The following is a 27,938-nucleotide window of genomic DNA, read 5'->3' as shown; positions in this document are numbered from 1 at the left end:
CTTCTCTACACGTTTTTCATCTCACTACTCCAAAGACCTGAAGAAAATGTAAGTCATCATAACTTAAATATGACACATATCCATCATCAAAACTGATTTTAAATATATTACTAAATTCTTAAACAAAACATTAAATCAGTCACTTGACTTTAGATCAATTAACAATTTTAAACAATTTATTTTTCTTTAAAAACCTTTAAGATGTCATTCAATTGTTGTTTTGGACATTGTTATGGTTGAATATATTAGTTGCCTAAAACAATATACATAATGTTGCTGTAAAAACATAGAAAATAAATAAATAAAAGAGTGTATGTTTGTTACTTTTGCCTTTTGCATTTAGCTTCCTGTTTTTCCATTTCATCATAATGTCATCTTCTAGATCTTGTTTAAAAAAGCAGCTTGTTGTGTCAATGACAAACTGAATGTCATCTGTGAGACAATCATTTGTTTTCTCTCCCAGTGAGTAGAAACACTGAACCAGTATTACCTTTTTGTTGAAAATCTCCATCACCAACATTTATAAAAGACTGCTGAATTTGCAAGAAATGTATTTAAAATTAGTAATTAATAGAATTTTTCAATTATGGTTTTCAAAAGAAATGATTTAGAGCAGTACTCCCCTTTTTCTATATAACTGATAAATAGGTGTGCTGTGTCACCCTGCCTCCAGGAGATACAGACACAACTAAAATCATTTCATTTAGTTACATTCAGTTGAGGTTTAGGGCTTTCACACTTGGTCCGTTTCAGCCCTTCAAAAGAACTCAGACCTATTTGTCAGCATTTTGCACATATGTGAACCCTTCAAAGGGACTCAGACCCCTCTGAAACGAACCACACTCAGACCTCCTTGGGAGGTCGTCTGAGTACGGTTTGCTTCTAGTCCGGGTTGCAGTTGTCTTCACCTTTGCATTGTGAACACAACACCTTTCAGATTCTTTTTGCCTTTTACCTTTACCAATTTATTTCTATCAGAGCTGAAGTGGACCACAAAGAGAACTGAGTCCTTTGTCTGTTGGTCCACTTTTTGGTCCACTTTAAGAGGACTGAGTTTGGTTGGTTTAAAGAGGACTACATGTGAAAACACCTTTAAATCTAAGATTCCAGTATGGGCTTCTTTGGAACCATTTCTATTTCATTAAAGATCAAACAAGAAACATACGGTTGCAAAACATTTTTCCATTTGCAACCTCTACAAATGTTGCTACCTCTAAATAAACCCTACTCTAAACATCAGAATTAATCACAGATGAAATTAAGTAAACGTGTGAATTGTTTGATGTTTAATCTCCAGAGTTTCTGCCTCTCCTGACACACAGAGATGGCTGCAGCTCTGACTCTTCTTCTCATTGGCTCTCTGCTGCAAGGTGAGTTAAAGTCCATTCACATTTGGATCAATGACTAAAAATGATTAAAAACTGTAACAATACACAGTGTTAGTCAAGCATTAACACCACAGTCCAAACGTATCTGTAATACATGCTGCAGCAAATAAAGGACGCAGTGAGCTACAAAACTGTTCTGCTGACTTTCTTTTACAACTTTAATGTGATGGGTGACATGTAATTTCAATGTAACAAAGTTGTCATTTTGGATAATTCTAAGAATAATGTATAGTAAATTTTTGTTAGGATACCAAACAATCAAATTTCAATATTGTTAAGTAGTATTCACTTATTTAAAGATTTGTATCTTGTGTTTCAGGTGCCCTGTGTGGAGGGTTTAAGGCATTTATTCCAAAGATCATCGAGGTTCTGAGTGGATCCTGTGTGACCATCCCCTGCTCCTTTGACATACCAGCTCAATATGAATCAGACTTGGATAACACATGTAAAGCAGTGTGGAGAAATGATCAAGGGACTGTTGTGGTTGACAGTAATTTACAATCATCCACAATAAATGGAGAACTGATAGGAGACTTGACAAAAAAAGACTGCACCACAACCCTGAACAACATGAAACCTGACTACAGCAATTCATATTTCTTCAGAGTGGAATGCAGCAATAAACTGAAATATAGTTTTGAACAACAAAAATGTTATATTTCAGTCAACGGTAGGTTTTAAAGGCCATATACGTACACTTTGGTCATTTCCCTGTTAGAGAACTGCTTTGACCTTGTTTTGTATTCATTGCATGTGGCAAATAGTATTTTAAAAAATTGAGAGAAATAAGTATTTATTTAGTGACTGGTTGGTATGTACCTTCCCACCAGCTGATCCTCCCAGTCCGACTCTGACTCCGTCCACACTGAAGGTGAAGGAGGGAGACTCAGTGAGTTTGTCGTGCTCTGCTCCAGCTCCCTGTCTGTCTCATCCTCCAACTCTGACATGGACCCCCGGCCTGGGTGGCAGTCAGGAGACACTGCAGGACAATCAGGACCAAACTAAAGTCAAGATCTCGAACGTTACCTTCACTGCTTCTCACCTCCATCACAAGAAGGACATCTCCTGTACTGCTGTCTACAGCAAACAAGATGGCAGCACTGAGTCATCTGTTAGCACGAGTTTAACAGCTGACATTTCATGTAAGTTAATTTGTCATCTAGTGAGTGATAGTGCCTAATAGTCTGAATTAGGCCTGAAACAGTTAGTCAATTAATCCAAGTCGAGCAACAGAAAAATAATTATCAGAAATTCTTAAGCAATTAATTATCAAGAGTTGTAGATTCCTGTGCTCAAATTATTAGAATTTGCTGCTTTTTCCCTCTTTTATACCATTATAGATTGAATGTCTTTGGGTTTTGGACTGTTGGTCAGACAGAAAGTTATTGAAGACGTCGTCTCAGCCGTCTTCAGACTTTTTTACAATGTTCCAACATTTTCCAGACTAAATAAATTGATTGATCGTAAAAATAATGGAAACATTAATTGATGATGTAAATAATCATTAGTTGCAGCTCTAGTTTAAATGACTGTTAAGTAGTGGTAAGTGAACTGCAGTGATTTGTTAAAAAAATGTGCTGCGATTAACTTGCTTCATTATTTATTCCTCCAAGAACTCCTAAACTCTAAAATGACAACAGCTCTCATAAATGGATTAGGACAACATTTCCCTCTGAAATACACAGGAGAACATGTAGCTCAAAATGGCACGTAATGCAGCACTTGTAAAGTAAATATTAAGAACCACCGTCAAGATTGAAGACTGGAGAGGATGTTTTTAAAGTGCCAAACTTGTGTAAAAGAACGTCTGTAAACCATTAGTGAGTTATGACCAATTTACTGTTAAGCCCCACCCTTGGCATAATTCTGTTATTGTTATTGCGGCCATGTTTTTCACCAATCTTGCTCATTTGTAGAAATGTGTATATCAGTCCTGCAAGGCTCTATACCAATTTCGGTGTTGATTGGATCAAATTTTTTTCACATTATGCAAATTAGCCCAAATTCCAAAACTGCGGACCTCTATGGTCCAAGAGGCTTTTTGTAGATCAAAATGAGCTGCATACATGTGCGAAATTAGTTAATCCGATAAAAATTAATCGGACTAATGGCCTAAGGGCGTTTCCTTTCCAAAACTCCCTTTGGGGTTTGAACCCTAACTAAGGCAAAATACCCTCAAACAAACAAAACAGCCTCTCAGCAAGCTGCCCATCTCTCTCTTTTTTTTTTCTCACCAAAAGCAACATTAACACTGTTACTGAAAATATCATTACAATTAGACATTCACTGCAGAATTACGTTACCTGTTGTTCTACACCTTAGGAGTGCCCAGCCCCTTAGGACCTAATCAGGCAAACCTGCATATACCCTCTTTGATTGAGCTGGGGAGCAGCTGCGTCCCCCGCCCCTCCCACCACATCATCACAGGAAGAACCATAGCAAAATGATATTAACCCATAAACCAAACAGTCTATGTCAAATGATAAAGTAGCAAATAAACTAAAACATTAGCACTGAAATTAAGGATTAAGCAGACACAAAACATTGTTCATTTTGGGAACATAGACTAGTGAAAAGGGAGAAAGGCAGCCTTTTCACAACCACCTTTGGTTAAGTGTTATATTAGATTTTACATCCTATGGTTTCCACACCTCTTTTAGTGTATGCATTTCAATTAGCAAAATAATTAGTATTGGCTTCAAAACAGTCCAGCAAGTACAGAAACTTCAAGAAAGCTAGCTGTTGATGATGATAACTGAAATTCCAGGAAGAGACCTTGACATTGAGGCTTTAGCAGCACTAATGAAGTTAATGTTAAAGTCATCTGTAGCTCACAATGGGCTGTTCCATGATAAACCAAAACAGGTAAGTAATCAAAGTGGAAGTTATCCCTCTAACAAAAAAATCATGGAATGCTTTTTACAAAAAGTTTCAGCAGCACTGTAATTTAACTGACATAACCTGCCTTATTTCAATACAAATATCAGGTTATATCTATAAGTAAATACAGATGATTTATTTGTCATTTTTCAGATTCCCCCAAACAGTTCAAACTTATTCTATATATTGTTCTATAAGTTCTAGGTATCCTCATAGTTCTAGCTTTATAGAGTGCACTGATTTATTTATTTAATGTTTAAAGCCGCTATTTGGGGGTTGGGGTTCAGTCGCTGGCCCTTCAGTCCTATTTTGAAGTGTCCTTGGGCAAGATACTGAACCCCCAGTTACTCTTGGATGACACTCCATCTGTGTGTGAATGTGTGTAAATGTTTGTCTGATGAGCTGAGGCGCCGTACACTGAAGCAGAATTTGCGCGTTAATGAGCTAACTTCAGGCTCAACCCAGGATTTTCTGTACTTCGAAGGTGGATTAGTTGTTATCGGGTTCAATCGCCGTGGTAACTCATGCTGAACACCTAACCTGGTCGGGAGCAGGTTAAGTTGGAGATTAGAGATTCACGGTTAATATGGTGCAAAACGTGAGAGCTTGTAGAATACAATGTGAGAACTTGCAGAACAAAAAAATTGAACTTGTATGTTAAAATTTGCACTTGTAAAATAAAAATTTGCACTTGTAAAATAAAAATGTGCACTTGTAAAATAAAAATTTGCACTTGTAAAAATTATTCACATTTGAAGTCACAAAAAGAAAAAAAACATGAGAGCTTGTAAAAAAAATCTGAACTTGTAAATTGAAATTTGCACTTGTAGAAAAAAATATTCACAAATGTGTAGATTGATATTTGCATGAACACAATGACAGCTGCAAACTTGTAATGCAACATTTACTCATGTACTTTTTTTTACTCAGGTTGATTTTCCATCACAACCACAACTCAGTGATTACAACCTCTCGAATCTGTCACTGTATGCGCTCTCTCATCACAAGAGGCCGAATCCTGCTTCGACTTTTGCAACACTTGTTGCGATACATTTGGTGCAAAACTAATTTGTACCTGTGGACTTAGGCTGTGGAGCTCTGATCCAACAGAACGGGGTAAGCAGGGTTTCTATCGCCAGATGAGGGACAACTCTGTCCGGCTTATTTAGCTATGTCGCATGGAAGCCTGGTTGAATAGCTAGCTAAGCGTTAGCTAACTAACCAACCAGCCTGATTCTAAATAAATACCTTTTAATTATCTTAACACTTTTTAACAGTCAAACTGAAACACTGGCGGTGAGCTCCAGGTCCTGCAGACGGACCGTCACCAGCGGGTATCGGCCAGCGAAGCAACATCGCTATTATTGCCAGAAAGCTTCGCTGCCGACCTCGACCTGCAGTCGGAGCTCCAGCGGACACAGAGAGCCCCGCACCCGGTAGCATCGGCACATCCCCGGCCATGACCACAGCTTGCTTTGCTGATGTTGTGCCTCACTGCCAATCATTGCACCCGCAGGCAGCAACAATAGCTTCTGCAGAATTACATCCACCTCGCGGGCAGCAGCAATTATTTTGCCGAATGTCGTCATCTCTTAACCCTCGTTGCTGCGAGATTTGCACCCAGGTAGCAAGGAAATGATAGTCTGATAAAACATTGATGTCTCTAAACGTTGTAAAATTATAATCATCATTGATGAACATGACAAAGGAATGTATATAGCCTTCATTTTAATTAAACAGTAGCTACTTTGCCTTATAAAATCCATTATTTCCCCTTATGGATGGAAGTCTTGGCAGGGATGCAGAACTTGGCACGTGTTACCCGCTGATGACGGTCCGTCTCGCGGCTGCAGGACCTGGAGCTCACCGCCAGTGTTTCAGTTTGACTGTTAAAGTGTTTAGATAACTAAAAGGTATTTATTTAGAAGCTGGTTAGTTAGCTAACGCTAGCTTGCTATTCCACCAACACTAGCGGTGAGCTGCTACGGGTGGCCGGGGGCTCTCTGTGTCCCGCTGGAGCTCCGACTGCAGGTCGAGGTCGGCAGCGAAGCTTTCTGGCAATAATAGCGATGTTGCTCCCGCTGGCCGATACCCGCTGGTGACGGTCCGTCTGCAGGACCTGGAGCTCACCGCCAGTGTTTCAGTTTGACTGTTAAAAAGTGTTAAGATAATTAAAAGGTATTTATTTAGAATCAGGCTGGTTGGTTAGTTAGCTAACGCTAGCTTGCTATTCAACCAGGCTTCCATGCGACATAGCTAAATAAGCCGGACAGAGTTGTCCCTCATCTGCAAAAAGTCGAGGCGCAGATTCGCCTCTTTGTGAGGGAGAGAGCGCAGTACAGTGACAGATTCGAGAGGATGTAATCACTGAGTTGTGGTTGTGATGGAAAATCAACCTGAGTAAAAAAAAAGTACATGAGTAAATGTTGCATTACAAGTTTGCAGCTGTCATTGTGTTCATGCAAATATCAATCTACACATTTGTGAATATTTTTTCTACAAGTGCAAATTTCAATTTACAAGTTCAGATTTTTTTACAAGCTCTCATGTTTTTTCTTTTGTGACTTCAAATGTGAATAATTTTTACAAGTGCAAATTTTTATTTTACAAGTGCACATTTTTATTTTACAAGTGCAAATTTTAACATACAAGTTCAATTTTTTGTTCTGCAAGTTCTCACATTGTATTCTACAAGCTCTCACGTTTTGCACCATATTTACCTTCATAGAGATCAACGGTTGTAAAAGCACCGCCTACTGACCAATCAATAGATTGATAACGGGCGTCACCGTTCTTAAAGAAGATCAGGCGAAGCTCGGTGCAGAGAGAGAGAGAGAGAGAGAGAGAGAGAGAGAGAGAGAGAGAGAGAGAGAGAGAGAGAGGCAAAAAAGAATTGAGCTCATAAAAGTTAAAACATTTAGAGACCGACCACCCCGTTAACATTCCCTGATGGGTATTTTTATAAAATATATATATTTTAATGGGAGGGAATTACATATCGGCTCGCGAGCGCGTGTATGCATGTCGTATATCGGTTTGAATTATGTTTTTATATGTTTTATTTGCTCTCACGATACGCTTCCCACTGCAGGGTTGCAACTGAAATAATAGGCTAAAGCAACGCCAGTTTATGGAAAGCACAAGTGTAATTATGGTCAGATCTTTGTCCTGACTGATGGGAAGTGATATTGATAAGAGTAATTTACCCATCTACAGCGTGATCGGCAATTTATTTTTTTGCCAGCTTTCCTTCCCGTTTTAGGAAGCAGCGACTGTATTGCGTTTTCCCTGTAAAAACCTAGTCTGTGTTCTTCATATTGATGTTGAATTATAATTTGCTCTTCTTATATACAACATGCGGCTCTGGTAGATGTTTGCGATTGGTGGGGCGAAACACCGCCTCTTTATTTGGCGGTAGCGCCGCTGGATTGGGAAACCCTGAGTTGACTGAACTAGTTGATAACCAGTGTCGTAATACAGGTTATGCGGGACCGGTTGTTAGGTTTGGTGAAGCCGGATTACTGAAAGAAATCCAGGACATGTTGATCTTGCTTCGTAGTACAGGCCTCTGGTAGCTCCTTGTATGGCAGCCTGGGCACAGTGAATGAATGTGTGTAATGGTGCCTGTACACTTTGAATAGATTTTAAGACTAGAAAAGCACTATATAAATACAATCCCATTTACAGTCCAATTAAAGAACATGAAATGGATGTTGGAGTGGTAACAATTCAAACCTGTGTCCTGAATAAATTATTAACATCTCTCACCTGGCATGAATGAGGATTTGTAGCTGATAAAAGGCAGCCGAGCCACTGTTGCGTAAATGTAAAACTTGAACAGGCATATATGTGGCATACAGTGTTATGTTATTTCTTATGACAGCTCCTGAGCAACATTGTGGGCCGTGCAGTGGAACTCTTCTGGCTGTTGCTGTTGTATCTCTCAGTGTGAACATCTTGTTCACAGTCTGCATGGCCTTCCTATGGTATGTTATTACACTGGATTATACTTTTTGTCATGAAAGGGCTGTTTTAAGAAGAAAAAGAAAAAAATATTTAATTTTAATATTAATTTTATTTTTTATATGGCTTTTTCCCATAAAGGAAAGCAAGAAAGAATGTGAAGCCAAAAGAAGAGGACAGAACTTACATGTCATTGGATCGTAGAGATAAATCTCCAGAGTATGATGTTATTGCCCAAAATTTGCAAAATAGCTGCTAAATGGGATTTTCGTTGAACGTTACAGAAGCTATATCTGTCGATGGAAAAAATATTTTTTCAGCAGATATCTTAGTTCTAACAAGATTGAGCTAGCAAAGAAGTTTTGTGTTTATATGTGCGGTAGTTATTGAGTTTGGGAAGTCCTACGATCTCTACAAAGCTAACATTAGCTGCTGACTTACTATGATTTTAACATGTGTGTGTGTGTCAGTCAATGGGCAGTGGTGGCCCACCACTAATAAAATCTGGGTGGGGAAAATGAAAGAACAGCGGCGTGTCCCTCCCATACATGACAATGGCAATAATTAACAGTCCTGTATAATCGTTCACTTTGTATAACTGATGTTCCCATAGACGCATCTTTACTTTTTATATGCTTTCAGTGTTGCATTAAATCACAAGACTTAAAGGTCCAGTGTGTAACGTGTTTAGTTGTTCATTATCAAAATCTGTGTTGCCCGTTCACAAACTTGTCCTTTTTCATGGATATTTACCATCACCATCAATTCCAAGTATTCCTATTGGCTTGGAATTTTACATTTGTGTTTGCATGAACTGAGGTAGATGCTCCATATTCATGCGCCATCTTAAGAATCGTTAGCCGGTAAGGGACATACAGGACATACTGCTCCGCTTTTCATGTTTTCGCTGTCCCATGATAAACTCACATGTGCTGCTAATGCTGCTACGGGTATCGTAGCTTCCCGGCCGGAAAGTTTGAAGAAGGAAACATGGAGGACCACACTTATTCAAAATCCTAATTTCAGGAACAGGAGTCTTCTTCTTTGCCAGAAAAGAAAAAAGATATTGAAAAGAGCAAGAGACCAGCGTCATCAGAAAAAAGCGTGAAGTCTACCGTAGCTGTAAAACGTACTTTGAACTGCGTGGTGCGAGAGAGTTGATTGTGATATATGATCTCAACGCTAGATGCATACCCGTCGCTATGGGCGGCTTAGGGGCCGGGCCCGCCCCAAAAATGCTTGTGCCCCCACTTGAGGCACAGATCTCTTAAAAAATTACTTTCATTTTATATGATCATAGTTGCTAATTTTGTGTTGCATTAATGTTGCATTCTTTATCATTAAAACATTATAAATATAAATAAACAATGGTGTGATTTTTGTTTGATTGATGGGAATCTACACTGCAACAGCCTATCACGGCCTTACTAAAAGAAAGTTAGGCTAGACGCCGACGTAGCCCACGTCAGAATGTAGCTGCTCAACAGTTACCGCACATTTTTGAAAGCTGGATGAGTTTTCGCCGGCTTACTCGCTTCCAGTTCGTGATGGTAAGTGGTTGAAAAGCCCACCAACATTCTCCTCTGCCAAATTGGATACGACACCGACACCTCCTGATGTTGTCGTTGGAGAAGGAGTCCCTGGACGACAGTCTGAGCCTGATGCTAGTAGCTCCGTGGAGCCCGACCCTGGGCCTGGCAGGACCTGCAGGTCAAGTGCAACTGCGACTGGGGCAGCATTTGGGCCACAACTAACTGTTGAATCAGGGGGTGTGGACGGACAAACGCAAACAGGTTGTGTTGAGGAAATATCCAGTCAAAATGTTTGGTTAAAAAACGTAGCTGTAGCTGGCATTTGAACAGAGACTGGCTGCGTAGGCTACTCGGTGGAAAAGGACTCCGCATTTTGTTATGCCTGCAGGAAATTCACATCTGTATCATCGGACGACAACCTTCTCCATTAAGGGGTTTAAGATTTACAGACAAGGGCTTAAATAAGCATGCAGCTTCAACTGACAGGAAGGACTGGAGAGAGGACATGCTGCCTCCACTCAAAGTACCGGTAGGTTCAAAGTCTCTGTGAGTGTGTGTGTGTGTGTGTGTGCGTGCGATGCGTGCGTGTGTGTCTCATAGCACATGCATAGCAATGCATATCCTTCTGTTGACTGCTTTAAAATGCAATGTTTGAGAGATTCTTCTGGTGTTACATCTAATATGTTGTATAGTCAAGTGTTTTATGGATATTCAAAACATTTCTTCTATGTAATGTGTTGTAGGCTATATAGGTTACCTGGTCATATTGCTGTTGGTTATGTTTAACTGATGATTACGGCGCGAATAGTATAACAAGAGTATATGATGATTATTATACATATACGCATTCGTAATGCCAATAATAATTGTGCCCCCCATGTATTTCATGTGCCCCCTTAAGACTGAGGTCTAGCGACGGTCTGGCTAGATGGGAGAAATTCCCCACATTGGACCTTTAAGTTTGACTGAGGATGAATGAATCTTTTTACAATTATTATTTAGTTTGTAACAATTTAATAATGTACATAGTTACCTGCTATTTTTATTGTTTTATGATTCTGTAAATTATCACAGGACAGTTGATGAGTAGCTACATGTCATCACCTTCTCAGGCCAGATGTATTGTTCAGTCTGTAAATTTCAAACCGCAACATTCCAGTTAAAATGGTGGGATTTCATTATTATCTTTAACATTGTTAATATTTTTATAGAAAATAAAAGCTAGGATACGACAGATGTGGGACTGTCTGAAACCATTATTTTTTTTATAGTAACTGTGTAAAATGACTTTGACAATAAAGGCTAATTAAGGTTTGTTGTAGTGCCTGAGTCATTTGCAGACATCACTAGTAACGTTTGGTATTACAATCATTACATTTTACTTTGACTCCACTCTCATTCCCCCGCCCACGTCAACCACATTATGGTGGTTAAGGTCAGAAGACCACTTCTGTGATTTAGATCACAGAAGAATTTGTTATCAATAAAGTAGAAGCTATGATCAGGACAGATGTAGGACTGTTTATTTTCACACGTATGTGCTATTTTTAGTGACTTCCTCATTTCTTTAAAAAAAAACTTTTAAAATTATTTTTGGGGGGCATTTTTAGGCGTTTATTCGACAGGACAGCTGAATACATGAAAGGGAAAAGAGGGGGGAATGACATGCAGCAAAAGGCCGCCGTCATACGTAACGACCCCAAGCCCCCTGCATCGAGGAGTAAACCTCTATACATGGGCGCCTGCTCTACCAACTGAACTATCTGGGAACCCAGACTTCCCTCATTGTTAAATCTTGCAGGCCTGTGTTTAAAAGCAGCACATATTTTAAGGAACTTCACGTCTCTACATATCTTTTATCTCTGTATTTCCTGGCTGGCCGGCCTTTCTGTTGAGAGTTTGCATCTTCTTTCTGTGTCTGCATGCTTGTCTGTCTGAGTTTTTGCTCTGTGATAGACTGGCAACCTGGGTGTACCTGTCTTATGCCCGCTGTGATTGACTCCAGCCCCTCGTGAACCCTCAACATAATACCCATACAAATTGATGAATGGACTGCCAAAAACAATGTTGACCGAATGTTCTATTCTTTTTCAGCTTGAGATATAACTGCCTGCAAGCAGCTATTTTAGAATCTGCAGTTCTGAAATCGAATGAGTGCCAAGTAAAGAAGCTTTTGTAGTGTAAGTCTTTACAGAGTATTTATTTCATCTATCATGATTCCACTTTTTTTAATACCACATACAATGCAATTTAATATTGTTTTTGCAGTTAAAACAGGAAGTATGACTGAAAACCTGTTTATTTATTAATTAATTATTTGTTAACATTTTAAAAATTAATTGACATTTATATCACTTTTGGTAGTACTTCCCAGCTGTAGTTAAAAATAATTCCTAGTACAGAAATATAATAAACAAGTGACCTGGACCCAGATAATTGGCAGAAAGTTAATGGATGGGGTAACCAATTTAAAAATAACTAAAGTTTTAGGTAAAATTGACACATGCCCATACATAACTTCCTACAAACTAAATAAAAATAGAAGGGCAATAACATTAAAAGATGACAAATAAAATGATGTGCTCTCATTAATGTAAATCTTTTTTTTTAGATAAGTTTAGAGAAGAATTTTAAAAGAGACCTGCAGCCCTGAGCCCTCTGGCTCCATGCCTTTGTTATGAGTTATTAGACACTATTCTATATATATTTAACAGTAACACATTTATTACACTAATGTATACAGTATGTGTGTCAATAACGTGTGTCGGCAGGGGGTTATGGAGCTGTGGAACGCAAACGGAGCACAACACCACTGTGGAGGAACTCTATCTGGACATCACTGGCATCACAGAGCGAGGAACAGAAAACATCGTCAGCTGCCTCAGCAGAAACACCTCTCTGAGGACACTGACGTAAGACTAAAACACATCAACTTCTGCTCACTGTTCTCAATGTGATAATGTATGGAAACACTGCCATCTAGTGTGAGTTGTTGGCTTGTTACAATAAGAAGTAATAACTCTTACCTGGTTATGTTCTCCTCCATCAGCATTGTTGGGAATGACATCAGAGAGGTGGGGAGGAGGAGGCATAAACACCTGTCAAAAGACACAGACATTACAGCAAAATTAGGTCGCATCGCCAGACCTTTTTCTCCACAGCGTTGTGGAGGAAGGTCTGTCTAGTCCACACAGCATTCGGGATGGAAGAAAAACGTGCACTGGTTTATTGGCATTTCTTTAAACCAATCACAGTTGTCATGGACGACTGCGGAAGGAACTTGTTTTGGTGGAACATGAGTACGTTCAAAGGTTGTTTTAGTCATGCAACAGAAAACTCAGATTGGACAGATAGTCTAGCTAGCTGTCTGGATTTACCCTGCAGAGATCTGAGGAGCAGTTAACCATAGACCTTATAAATCCACCGGAGTTTAGAATGCCAACACAAAGAAAGTGGAAGGTAACGGACATCTGGCCAAAAGAGTGAAATCGGTGGGATTTTGCGGCGGCAACGGAGCAATCCCGGAAGTGGAACGTGGAGTGATGTTTTCCTGCTGATGGGGCATACCATATATGGAGGGAACATATATGTCAACAACACTGCAAATGACTGCTAGATTTACCACTGAACTGAAGAATTTAAAATTGAATTAAAAAAAAAAAAGTTTGCTAAACTATGGTTGGGCATTCATTGTTTGAGGGAGGGGTTTGGCGGAGGGTTAAATAGATGATGTGTTGTTGTGACAGTATATGTATTAATTAATTTGCTTACCTATTTTGAGTCATCTTTTACCACAACTTGAGTCTAGCTAGCTGTCTGGATTTACCCTGCAGAGATCTGAGGAGAATTTAACCATAGACCTTATTAATCTACCAGAGTTTAGAATGCCAACACAAAGAAAGTTGAAGCAAACGGTAATCCGGCCAAAAGAGTGAAATCCGGTTGAGTATTTGGCGGCAAGTGGAACGTGGTGGATATAGACTACAGGAAAAAAAACTACCTGATCAGTACAACAAATGAACACACTGTGATCTAGTGTTAGTTAATGGTTATTTCTTCCTTTATCAGCATTGTTGGAAATAAGAGGTGGGAAAAGGAGGGAGAGGGAGCTGGAGCTAATACAACCAGGTGTATGGATTACTGCCAACTTTGTGGTTGGACTTCAGGTTTACCTCGACTACACAGAGAAGATCCATGATCCATATAGTTTTCACACTATGGTTATGGCACACAGTGTTTTCATAAACACACTGAAGTCGGAAGAAAGACTTCCCAACTTGTGAAATAGAAGCATCTAAAGACCACGTGAATGCACCATGGGCCTTGGTGGAGGTCTGCCCTCTGAGTGCCATTCTAGTTCATCATCATTTACTGTACATGAAAATAAATGCCATGCATAATTTTTGTCTTGTGTGTATGAACAAAAAGAAACATGGAGTCAACAAACCAAAAACCAGAAATATACACTGACATAAAATAGGGCCACCACTATAGGCATCTACATCAACATCAAGTGAAAGCTGAAGTCCCCTGTCCTGCCTTCTCAAGTCTCAACAAAACAAAATGGCAGCTCTGATTCATCTGCTATCTCGAGTTATATGCAAGTTCACTTGCTGATTTGTAAAAACAAACAACAACCCTGACGATAAAGGTCCTCTCACCTTAACAAAGGAGTCATTTTATTCAAAAACGACAATCTTTCCCTTAACGATATTGTTGACATAGAACAAACTGATATGTTGATGATGAGTTATTTGTGGTTTAGGAAAGCAGACAAGTGATGTGTTCCTGCTGATGGGGGCATACCATACATGGAGGGAACATATACTGTATTTCAACAACATTGCAAATGATTTTTTTTTTTACCACTGAACTGAAGAATTTAAAATTGAATTAAAAAACAAAAAGTTTGCTAAGCTATGGTTGGGCATTCATTGCTTGAGGGAGGGGTTTGGTGGAGGGTTAAATAGATGCTGTGGTGTTGTGACAGTGTATTCATTAATTTGCATACCTATTTTGAGTCATCTGTTACCACAACTTGAACAGCTAAATAACCTTTTTTGGCATACCTTCATACCAATTACCCAGAGGTTCCCGTCTAGCCCCCCAGTGTTTATATTTATTATATTATTGTTTCATTTTTATTCATTGTAGATGTGTGCTCCACCCAGTGGCTAGCGCAAGCAAAACCTTGTTTTGTCTGAAAGGCCTAGAGTATAAGATGTATAATGGTACGGGTCACCCTGGACTGCATTATAGTTTTTGGGTGTATTTTGTATTTCAAATGTACAATCCATACATGGGGGGAACAAATATATCAGCAACACTGCAAACAACTTATTAAACAATTATCACTGAACTGAGTGAACTCTTCTCTGATATTCATTAAAAGTCAAACATTCTGAGGTTTATATGAATTGGACTGAAATATATATTGTATGTGAGCATATTACTGTGTCTGCCTCATATGTGAATTCAGACTAGCATGTAATTAGGAGACTAAAGTGCTGATTTGAATTTGACAGAAGATAAATGTGCCATTTCCATAATTCTTGCATTATTTAGTTTGTAGCAATTTGAAAATTTGTCTAAAACCATTTCTGATTAAAAAAAAAGTACAATTTTCATTTTCACACGCATGTACTTTAGTGACTTCCCATTTTCAAGTCTTGCAGGTTGTTTGAAAAGCAGCACAACTTTTAAGGAACTTCTTTTCACTTCTCTACATATTTTTCATCTCACTACTCCAAAGACCTGAAGAAAATGTAAGTCATCATAACTTAAATATGACACATATCCATCATCAAAACTGATTTTAAATATATTACTAATTCTAAAACAAAACATTAAGTCAGTCACTTGACTTTAGATCAATTAACAATTTTAAACAATTTATTTTTCTTTAAAAACCTTTTAAGATGTCATTCAATTGTTGTTTTGGACATTGTTATGGTTGTTAATATATTAGTTGCCTAAAACAATATACCTAATGTTGCAGTAAAAAATAGAAAATAAATAAATAAAAGAGTGTATGTTTGTTACTTTTGCCTTTTGCATTTAGCTTCCTGTTTTTCCATTTCATCATAATGTCATCTTCTAGATCTTGTTTAAAAAAGCAGCTTGTTGTGTCAATGACAAACTGAATGTCATCTGTGAGACAATCATTTGTTTTCTCTCCCAGTGAGTAGAAACACTGGACCAGTATTACCTTTTTTTGAAAATCTCCATCACCAACATTTATAAAAGACTGCTGAATTTGCAAGAAATGTATTTAAAATTAGTAATTAATAGAATTTTTCAATTATGGTTTTCAAAGGAAATGATTTAGAGCAGTACTCCCCCTTTTTCTCGTAAATGATAAATAGGTGTGCGTGTGTCACCCTGCCTCCAGGAGATACTGACACAACTAAAATCATTTCATTTAGTTGACATTCAGTTGAGGTTTAGGGCGTTTTCACACTTGGTCCTTCTTCAGCCCTTCAAAAGAACTCAGACCTATTTGTCAGCATTTTTTGCACATATGTGAACCCTCCAAAGGGACTCCAGACCCCTCTGAACGAACCACACTCAGACCTCCTTGGGAGGTCGTCTGAGTACGGTTTGCTTCTAGTCCGGGTTGCAGTTGTCTTCACCTTTGCATTGTGAACACAACACCTTTCAGATTCTTTTTGCCTTTACCCTTTACCAATTTATTTCTATCAGAGCTGAAGTGGACCACAAAGAGAACTGAGTCCTTTGTCTGTTGGTCCACTTTTTGGTCCACTTTAAGAGGACTGAGTTTGGTTGGTTTAAAAGAGGACTACATGTGAAAACACCCTTTGAATCTCAGATTCTTGTATGGGCTTCTTTGGAACCATTTCTATTTCAATAAAGATCAAACAAGAAACATACGGTTGCAAAACATTTTTCCATTTGCAACCTCTACAAATGTTGCTACCTCTAAATAAACCCTACTCTAAACATCAGAATTAATCACAGATGAAATTAAGTAAACGTGTGAATTGTTTGATGTTTAATCTCCAGAGTTTCTGCCTCTCCTGACACACAGAGATGGCTGCAGCTCTGACTCTTCTTCTCATTGGCTCTCTGCTGCAAGGTGAGTTAAAGTCCATTCACATCTTGATCAATGACTAAAAATTATTACAAACTGTAACAGTACACAGTGTTAGTCAAGCATTAACACCACAGTCCAAACGTTATCTGTAGTACATGCTGCAGCAAATAAAGGGACGATGTGAGCTAACAAAAATGTTCTGCTGACTTTCTTTTACAACTTTAATGTGATGGGTGACATGGTAATTTCAATGTAACAAAGTTGTCATTTTGGATAATTCTAAGAATAATGTATAGTAAATTTTTGTTAGGATACCAAACAATCAAATTTCAATATTGTTAAGTAGTATTCACTTATTTAAAGATTTGTATCTTGTGTTTCAGGTGCCCTGTGTGGAGGGTTTAAGGCATTTATTCCAAAGATCATCGAGGTTCTGAGTGGATCCTGTGTGACCATCCCCTGCTCCTTTGACCTAGAGGACACATATGAATCAAACTTGGATAACACATGTAAAGCAGTGTGGAAAAATGATCAAAGGGACTGTTGTGTTTGACAGTAATTTACAATCATCCACAATAAATGGAGAACTGATAGGAGACTTGACAAAAAACACTGCACCACAACCCTGAACAACATGAAACCTGACTACAGCAATTCATATGTATTCAGAGTGGAATGCGTCAATACACTGAAATATGATTTTGCTAAGCAAAAATTTTATATTTCAGGCAACGGTAGGTTTTAAAGGCCATATACGCATTACACTTTGGTCATTTCCCATTAGAGAACTGGTTTGACCTTTTTTTGTATTCATTGCATGTGGCAAATAGTATTTTAAAAATGGAGAGAAATGAGTGTTTATTTAGTGACTGGTTGGTATGTACCTTCCCACCAGCTGATCCTCCCAGTCCAACTCTGACTCGCCACACTGAAGGTGAAGGAGGGAGACTCAGTGAGTTTGTCGTGCTCTGCTCCAGCTGCCTGTCTGTCTCATCCTCCAACTCTGACATGGACCCTAGGCCTGGGTGGCAGTCAGGAGACACTGCAGGACAATCAGGACCAAACTAAAGTCAAGATCTCGAACGTTACCTTCACTGCTTCTCACCTCCATCACAAGAAGAACATCTCCTGTACTGCTGTCTACAGCAAACAAGATGGCAGCACTGAGTCATCTGTTAGCACGAGTTTAACAGCTGACATTTCATGTAAGTTAATTTGTCATCTAGTGAGTGATAGTGCCTAATAGTCTGAATTAGGCCTGAAACAGTTAGTCAATTAATCCAAGTCGAGCAACAGAAAAATAATTATCAGAAATTCTTAAGCAATTAATTATCAAGAGTTGTAGATTCCTGTGCTCAAATTATTAGAATTTGCTGCTTGTTCCCTCTTTTATACCATTATAGATTGAATGTCTTTGGGTTTTGGACTGTTGGTCAGACAGAAAGTTATTGAAGACGTCGTCTCAGCCTCTGGCAAACAGTGATGAGACTTTTTTACAATGTTCTAACATTTTCCAGACTAAATAGATTGATTGATCGTAAAAATAACGGAAACATTAATTGATGATGTAAATAATCATTAGTTGCAGCTCTAGTTTAAATGACTGTTAAGTAGTGATAAGTGAACTAGGTCATCCTGTCTGAGTGATTTGTTAAAATCTAAAATGTGCTGATTAACTTGCTTCATTATTTATTCCTCCAAGAACTCCTAAACTCTAAAATGACAACAGCTCTCATAAATGGATTAGGACAACATTTCCCTCTGAAATATACAGGAGAACATGTAGCTCAAAATGGCACGGTAATGCAGCACTTGTAAAGTAAACATTAAGAACCACCGTCAAGATTGAAGACTGGAGAGGATGTTTTTAAAGTGCCAAAACTTGTGTAAAAGAACGTCTGTAAACCATTAGTGAGTTATGACCAATTTACTGCTAAGCCCCACCCTTGGCATAATTCTGTTATTGTTATTGCGGCCATGTTCACCAAACTTGCTCATTTGTAGAAATGTGTATATCAGTCCTGCAAGGCTCTATGCCAATTTCGGTGTTGAAAGGATCACATTTTTTTTCACATTATGCAAATTAGCCCAAATTCCATCACTGCGGACCTCTATGGTCCAAGAGGCTTTTTTGTAGATCACATTGAGCTGCATACATGTGCGAGAAATTAGTTAATCCGATAAAAATTAATCGGACTTAACGGCCTAAGGGGCGTTTTCTTTCCAAAATCCCCTTTGTATTGGGGTTTGAACCCTAACTAAGGCAAAATACCCTCAAACAAACAAAACAGCCTCTCAGCAAGCTGCCCATCTCTCTCTTTTTTTTTTTTCTCTTCTCATTTTTTTTCTTCTCCCAAAGCAACATTAACACTGTTACTGAAAATATCATTACAATTAGACATTCACTGCAGAACTACCTTACCTGTTGTTCTACACCTTAGGAGTGCCCAGCCCCTTAGGACCTAATCAGGCAAACCTGCATATACTCTCTTTGATTGAGCTGGGGAGCAGCTGCTTTAGTTCTAAACTAAAACATTACACTGAAATTAAGGATTAAGCAGACACAAAACATTGTTCATTTTGGGAACATAGACTAGTGAAAAGGGAGAAAGGCAGCCTTTTCACAACCACCTTTGGTTAAGTGTTATATTAGATTTTACATCCTATGGTTTCCACACCTCTTTTATGTGTATGCATTTCAATTAGCAAAATAATTAGTATTGGCTTCAACACAGTCCAGCAAATACAGAAACTTCAAGAAAGCTAGCTGTTGATGATGATAACTGAAATTCCAGGAAGAGACCTTGACATTGAGGCTATAGCAGCACTAATGAAGTTAATGTTAAAGTCATCTGTAGCTCACAATGGGCTGTAATAATAATAATAATAATAATAATAAATTGAATTTATATAGCGCTTTTCATAGACTCAAAGTCGCTTTACAGGGGAAGCAGATTACAAAAACAGAACAAAACAAAACAAAACAAGATTCAGGCACAGATGAAAGGGGAGGGGGGCGTGGGGCTACGGATAAGCAGAGGTAAAGAGATGGGTCTTGAGGCGGGACTGGAAGATGGTGAGGGACTCAGAGGTGCGGATCTCTTGGGGGAGGCAGTTCCAGAGCCTGGGAGCTGTCCTGGAGAATGTTCCATGATAAACCAAAACAGTTTGCAAAAGGCAGAACTATGTTCCTTCTCTCTTTCTCTCAACTGATACTGCGCCAAGCATTGTCCTGTGCTGAGTAATCAAAGTGGAAGTTATCCCTCTTACAAAAAAATCATGGAATGCTTTTTACAAAATAGTGTCAGCAGCACTCTAATTTAACTGACATAACCTGCCTTATTTCAATACAAATATCAGGTTATATCTATAAGTAAAACAGATGATTTATTTGTCATTTTTCAGATTCCCCCAAACACACCACAGTGTCAGTTAATCCCTCTGGTCCAGTACCAGAGGGCAGGAGTGTGTCTCTGACATGCAGCAGTACTGCCAACCCCGCAGTAAGGAGCTACACCTGGTACAGAGCTGATGGAGGCCAGGAGACTTTTATTGGGGCCGGAGCTGTTTTAAACTTTAAAGTATCTAAAGAAGACAGTTCTTTTTTCTGCAAGGCTGAAAACGATATTGGAGTTGGACAATCCAACCTCAGTCAAATAGATGTTCAGTGTATGTATGAAATTTCTCAATTATATGTTCTATATACCCTGATAGTTCTATCTTAATGCAGATTAATCAATGAAAATCATCATTAGTTGCTGCTTCAGTCATTCTGAAATCTTTGTAAAAATATATTGGTACTTTAGTTTCTTAACCGTTGGTGGGGAGGCACAGGCTGGGTGTGAGCCCTTTGATTGCAGCCCCTCAAGATTCAGTTAGCCAGTCCAACAGGCACCTTGCCGTTTATTTAGATATTTAAAGCCACTATGATTGATCACTGAATAAAATGAAAGATTATTAGCAGATTAATCAATAATGAAATGTCCCATTAGTTGCAGCTCCTGAAATATAGTCATTCTGGAGTCATTGCAAAGATTTATTGGTTTTCTGCATCTGAAAACACCAATAAGAGGACTACATGAACACCTATACCAATTATATTTATGTTTCATTACTCATTTTTCAGATCCCCCCAAACACACCACAGTGTCAGTTAATCCCTCTGGTCCAGTACCAGAGGGCAGGAATGTGTCTCTGACATGCAGCAGTACTGCCAACCCAGCAGTAAGGAACTACACCTGGTACAGAGCTGATGGAGGCCAGGAGACTTTTATTGGGACTGGAGCTGTTTTAAACTTTAAAGTATCTAAAGAAGACAGTTCTTTTTTCTGTAAGGCTGAAAACGATATTGGAGTTGGACGATCTAACCTCAGTCAAATAGATGTTCAGTGTATGTATCAAATTTCAAATGTTCTATATATACAGTGCACTGATTAAATAGATTTAGTCATTAGTTGGTTTATTTCGATAATTAAGAGACTATCATTAGTCAATTAATTAAATAAAATCATCATTAGTTGCAGATCCCGTCATTCTGAAATCTTTGTAAAATGTATGGGTTTTCTGCATCTGAAAACACCAATAAGAGGACAACATGAACACCTATACCAATTATATTTATGTTTCATTACTCATTTTTCAGATTCCCCCAAACACACCACAGTGTCAGTTAGTTAATCCCCGGTCTGGTCATACAGATGGCGAGTGAGGTCTCTGACACAGCAGTACGCCGACCTAAACCAGCAGTAAGGAACTACACCTGGTACAGAGCTGATGGAGGCCAGGAGACTTTTATTGGGGCCGGAGCTGTTTTAAACTTTAAAGTATCTAAAGAGGACAGTTCTTTTTTCTGCAAGGCTGAAAATGATATTGGAGTTGGACGATCCAACCTCAGTCAAATAGATGTTCAATGTAAGTATTACATTTCAAAAGTATTATGTTATGTAAAGCAGGTATATTTCATATTTCATTTTAAAAATGATACTATTTATTTATTAATCTATATAATATTTTTAGTTTTTCTTGAATTGATCTTAAATTGATCTTCTTATTTATTACTAATTAAGACATTATCAATCAATCTCCAAAAATGTAACAAAGTTCATTGCACTGTAAACCTTTGATATAAATTTACAGCTAAAATCTCACAGTATTTTACTGTTTTAATGTTATACAGGATCAGACTGTAAATGGCAATGCATTGTGAGAGACAATAATAATAGAACAGCACTATCTGCGAATGTTACAAATTACAGGTATTTACTGTTAATAGCAATGCATCTTGGGAAAATAAAGGAAAAGGCGGGAATTACACTGCAGCCAGTATATTACTATAAATAATAATAAAACAGTAAGAAGCTAGTACAGTACGCTTACTGTAAATAAACACTAGTTTACTGGCGAAGCTGCTGCCAGTATATTACTGTAAATAATAATAAAACAGTAAGAAGCTATCTATTTACAGTAAAATACCTTAACATTTAAAAAAAGAAACAGTACGCTTACTGTAAATAAACACTAGTTTACTGGCGAAGCTGCTGCCAGTATATTACTGTAAATGTATGGTGAAAATGTTTACAGTGTGGAGATACTGGCCGCTGCATCTGCAAAAAACGACAAGTGTGAAAATTCCCTTACGTTAGGCTATATTCACGACCACGACGTTCTACTTTCGGGATTGCTCCGTTGCTGACAGAAATTCCGCTGGATTTCACTCATTTAGGCCGGATATCCGTTGCCTTGGGCTTCCTTTGTGTTGGCATTTTAAACTCTGGTCGATTTATGAGGACTGTGGTTAACTGCTCCTCCGATCTCTGCAGGTCTGTCCAATCTGAGTTTTCTGTTGCACGTCTAAAACAACCTTTGAGCGTACTCATGTTACTCATGTCACCAAAATAAGTTCCTTCCCGAGGCTATTTTGCAGAGGCACTGTTCACTTAGCACCGCCCAAGACGATTGCGATTGATTAAAAGAAATGTCAATAAACCAGAGCATGTTTTTCTCCTATCCCGGAATGCTGTGTGGACTCGTCAGACCCTCCTCCACAGTGCTATGGAGGAAGGTGTGGCAATGCGAGACTAGGTTATTCGCACATGTGCTCCTAAATACATTTTACAGTTCACACACATCTATTTTAGTCGGAAATGCGAGTAAAATGCTCGCACTAGAGCCCTGTCATAGAGAAATAAATAATTATGATACATGTTAATTTAGATAAAAACTAACCTAACTTTGGGTAAAAATGGGGTACATTTCCTGTGGTAACAGGGAATATAATGGACTTGGAGGAAATGCATATGTATACACAATGCATTTCGCTTTGCATCATGATTGTCTAAACTCACAACTTTTCTTCATCATCATTTTTTAATGGATTAACTACTGTAAATGTGACTATACTTGTCTCTAAACGTCTGTTTTCTCTACATGCATTACAGTTGCTCCACAGATCCTGCCCTCATCTAACTGCAGCAAAGCTGAAGCCCAGCTGAATTGTTCCTGCAGCACAGTGGGAAATCCTTCTGCCACTTTACAGTGGTATTTGGATGGGTTACCTGTCGGTCACTCTGACAAATTTGTAATAAGCAATAACAATTTGAATGACAAAAACCTGATAAGCACCATCACTGTGAATCAACCCCAGGATTGGGATCATTCCACCTTGCTCTGCCGCAGCACCAACTCTCTGGGATCTGCCAGTCAACAATTTTGTGTCAACAGCCCTAAGCATCAGTCAAGTCAAGGTCTGTCTTATGTGTACTGATTGCAAATTGTATTGGTTAGCTGGAAGGATTATTTAAAATTTTGGTAAACTTGATGAATTTGACAGACTCCAAATATTTTTTGCATACTGTAGTGGAGACCAGATATGGTTGGAATATCTGGACTCCACTACAGTATGCATATTGGTAGTCATTAAACCCTTTTGGAACCATTTATATTATTTGACATTAGTATTGCCTCAATTTTTGTTACAAATACTGAGAAAGAAATGCACCAGAAAACTATTACTGCTACATTAATTATTATAACATGGTCAGGGCTCAAAATACCTATCCCTAAATAAGTATTATACAGTATGTCTATGTGAAAACATGCACTGTACACAGAAAAAAAGTATTATGAATGCATGCACTGTACAACAGAAGCAGGAGAGGAGGGTATCTGTATCATTTTACAAAGATACAAATTTTTGCACATGCTTAGAAATATAAATATTAGTAAATAGAAACATGTAATGGCTTCAGTTAAGAGTTAAGGGCCAGGTGTTTTGCTTGAAGTGTTAACTATTAAGTTTCTTTATAGTTAACACTTTTCACGTTTCAACCATTTCTTCAATTATTTCAGGAAGTGGAAGGCTTGAAGTATGTATATGATTGGGGAACACAGTGAGCTAGTATGAGAGGGACACGCACTCACACGAAATAAAGGAACTATAAAATGGGCCAGGAGCATAAAGAAAGAGACAGAATAAGAGAGACTTACTAGAAAAGTTTTATGACAGAATTGTTAATTTTTGAGAAATTACACACATTATATGTGTGTGTGTGTGTGTGTGTGTGTGTGTGTGTGTGTGTGTGTGTGTGTGTGTGTGTGTGTGTGTGTGTGTGTGTGTGTGTGTGTGTGTGTGTGTGTGTGTGTAAATTTCTGGTGCGACTCTTTGAGGTTTTAAAATGCCATGCTTTCTGTTATCTAGGCTGTTTAACAGGTCGCTTTTAAAATGACTTGAATTAATTTCATTAGAGATACTATTGACTAATATGTTAAATAGAAATCCACTGACAGGTTTCTTGGATTTTTTTTTCCTTTTCTTTAATACTTATATATACACATACACACAACTTACTCAAAGATACTTCTACTTGATTTGACTTTTTGGTGTGTTTAATGTGACCTGACTCACCAAGCTGAGTTCTTTATACAGTATCCTTTTACCAGAAGAATGATCTCTTGTCTGAATTACTTCTTTATCCTAATCTTCCCTTGTCCCTTGTACTGTACATTTCAGACCCAGTGATGCTGCCAGTCTTCATCACCACAGTTGTCGCTCTACTATTACTCATATGTTCTCTGCTGTGTGTTATCAGGTACGGTAACAGCTCAAGACACCAATATGTAACACATAGCCTACTGTAACAGTTATTGTTTTACTAACTTCTACTCCTTTTTAACTCTGTGAGTGTATATAGTGGCACTATGCGGTGTTTATGTGGGTCTTCATCCATCAGAACAAATTTAACACTAACTTCTTGAGCTATATCAGTAGACCACGTCCTAAGTTCCAAAAGCAACAAGTTGCTGTCATCAAATTGCCACTGCAAAATAAACTTTATTATTTAACACTGATCATTTGTTGTGTACAGACAAAATAATGCACTATGAGATGAACTTTACCTTACTTTGTTAAATCCACTGCCCACTACAGGTGAGTATATACAGTAAGGTAGGTATAGGTATATAATACTCATGTCAATCACTTTGCAACCCCATATGTATAAGAGATGTCCTTATCCCTGTTTGTAGTTTTAACATGTGACTACCGCTCCTCTTTGCAGATGCAGTTTGTCTGTGTTTGTCATATGTTGTTCTGATTTTCAAGACTATTCTTTGCTAAGATATACATTTTCGTATAGTTAAATAAATATACAAAACATAAATACAAATGTAACATGAACACATGATTCTGCTGAAAGCTCTGCCATTAATTGTAGCCTATTTCACTTCAAATATTAAAATGCTGATTGCCAGACATCCTTTTTTTGCTGCTAACTGATAATCAACCTTTATAGCAGTGTTTAGTTACAGCAGAGTTTCACTCAATTCTCGTTTTAATTTTAGCTAAGCTACTCCTGTTGGTTTCCTGTCTGTGTGTCAACTGTTTCATCGTGTTGATTAATATATGAGAAAACAAAGAGATGAATGAAATATACACATGTAATTTAAATGCTCCATTGTATTTTCCAGGGCTCAGAAGAATCAGTATAACATTCAGAAGAGTCAGTGCACAGGTGAATCCAGCATTGTTAATATGAGCCAACTTCTAACAAGTGGAGAGGGAAATGAGGTACTTTGACTTAGAGCCATGCCGTTTTCTACTGTACTTTATGTAATTAAACTGGATTAGCACAGTATCTGTACCACTGATGTTTTCTCTTTAACTGTATAGGTACCCAACACAACAGAAGAGGACATTTACGTCAACACTAACGCACTGAGACAGGCAGACATCCCCACCCCTGCAACTATCTCTGAGCCAAACAGCGGCAACTTGCCAAGCTCTGGACCAAACAATGCACAGGGAGACGGTAAAAGCTTAAAGACGCAGAATGAGGAAGGCAACGACGTGATCTACTCTAGTGTGAATTGGGAGAAAAGGAGCAAGAAGAAGAAGAAGGGAGAAGACTATGGGGACACGCACCAGCCTGGTAGCTCCTATCTGGAGGAGGAGAGGTGCATGGTGGGAGACATGTGCAGAGGTTTTGTGGACAACGCACTATATATGGGAAGCCTGTATGACAATGTGAAGCCTAGAAATGTGGAGAATGAAAGTGAATATTCCCAGGTTAAATATAAAAACAGAGATGTGATGCACAAATAGATCACAGTCCTACATTGCTGTGCCAGTTATGTAATTTGTAATTTTTAGAATGTCTTGCTCTATTGTGTTATGTTTTCTTGTTTGTCAGCTATGTCACTTATGTTAAGCTCATGGGGGGTTTTAAGATGTTGACCAATTTTAACGCATAATTGAAGTAGTGCAAAATAGTAATAATCATAATTTGTTTCACAATTTATACTGTGTTAATACATAATATGAAATTGTAAGCACAGGTGAGACCACCTGCAAAGGCACTTCTGTCTGACGCACTTCCGCCAGTGCCTTTTGGTCCGGCTGCAGGGTCATCAGCCGGTAGCCACCCTTCACAGATGTTTCGCTCCTTTAATCCCGGAACACCTCCGGGTGGTGGAGCAGCAGCAGGGACGTCTCCCTGCCGCCCCCCCTGCAGTCAGCCCTAGGATCTGTCTCTCCCTTGCTCTGCCTCCTCTGCCAGCTCTTTGAGGACTCTCTCCAGTTTGGTGCCTCTGATGCCAACGGTCTTGAGGAATCGCTGGATGGAGGTCCCAGTGAAGCCCCTGCAACCAACTTCCACTGTGTGCTCTCCACCCAGCTTATGCGCATGCAGCTGCCAGTTCCGCATACCTCTCCTTTTTCCTTTCAAAGGCAGCCTCCAGCCCATCCTCCCATGGCACGGTCAGTTCGGCCATAATGACCATCTTTGTGGCGATGGACCAAATCACGATGTCTGGCCCAGAGGGAGTTTATGGCGATCTCCTGATGGAATTTCAACTGGCGATCCAGGTCAGCTCTAAGGGCTCACTCCCCTCCAGGTGTCAGCTAGGACCTCTCTCGTACTGTGCTACTGAGTGCCTCTCCCCCTTGTCTAACGAACTGGATGGGCGGGTGTGATGTTGGTGTGCTGGCATGGTTCACTTCGAGCCTGCGTGCTTCGATGGCTTCTGCTAGCTTCCGCAGGACTCTGTCATGACGCCACCCCCCTTACTACCCCCCTGGGTCAGCGCAGTCTTGCAGCCAGAGAGGATGTGCTGGAGGCTGGGACTTTGGTGGCCAAAAAGTTGGCACGGTACCAGTGGTGCAGATTTTGGGAGCTTGGGAGAGTGTCATACGTGGCTCTGATCAAAAAACTTAGCCTCGCTTGGGACAACTTCTATAGATCAGACCATGTGATGGATACTTTATATAAACATTTAGTTTTTACCTTTAGTATGATGTTTGGCATGTGTACATTGAGAGAGACACTGATGTTTAACATGTATTTGGCAGTGTGGCTTTTTTTGTTCATCATATTATTTTTAACATTTACTTTTTGTTCAAACTGAACTGGCTGAAGATATAAACATGAGGAGAAACCAATAGAGCAGTGGTTCCCAACCTGGGGTCCGGGCACCCCTCAGGGGGGTGGCAAAGATCACAGGGGGTGCGCAAGTCTTTATCTGGTTTGAGGTTGAGGTAAAAAAAAAGAAATTTGCTTATGTTAAACAAATTATGATAATACACAATAGAATATATAATGTGTACAAAAGTCTGTATAAAACTATATA

General features: G+C 38.9%; 1 pseudogene; it reads left to right on the top strand.

The window, feature by feature from the left end:
• The first annotated feature begins 10 nt into the window (after nucleotides 1-10).
• Nucleotides 11-27,794, top strand: LOC120562433 (annotated as a pseudogene).
• The last annotated feature ends 144 nt before the right edge of the window (nucleotides 27,795-27,938 follow it).

Source organism: Perca fluviatilis, chromosome 7, assembly GCF_010015445.1.
Source record: "Perca fluviatilis chromosome 7, GENO_Pfluv_1.0, whole genome shotgun sequence".
NCBI classification, from domain to species: domain Eukaryota; kingdom Metazoa; phylum Chordata; class Actinopteri; order Perciformes; family Percidae; genus Perca; species Perca fluviatilis.
The sequence above is the reverse complement of the archived record's forward strand: the minus strand, read 5'-3'. Positions and strand labels throughout refer to the sequence as shown.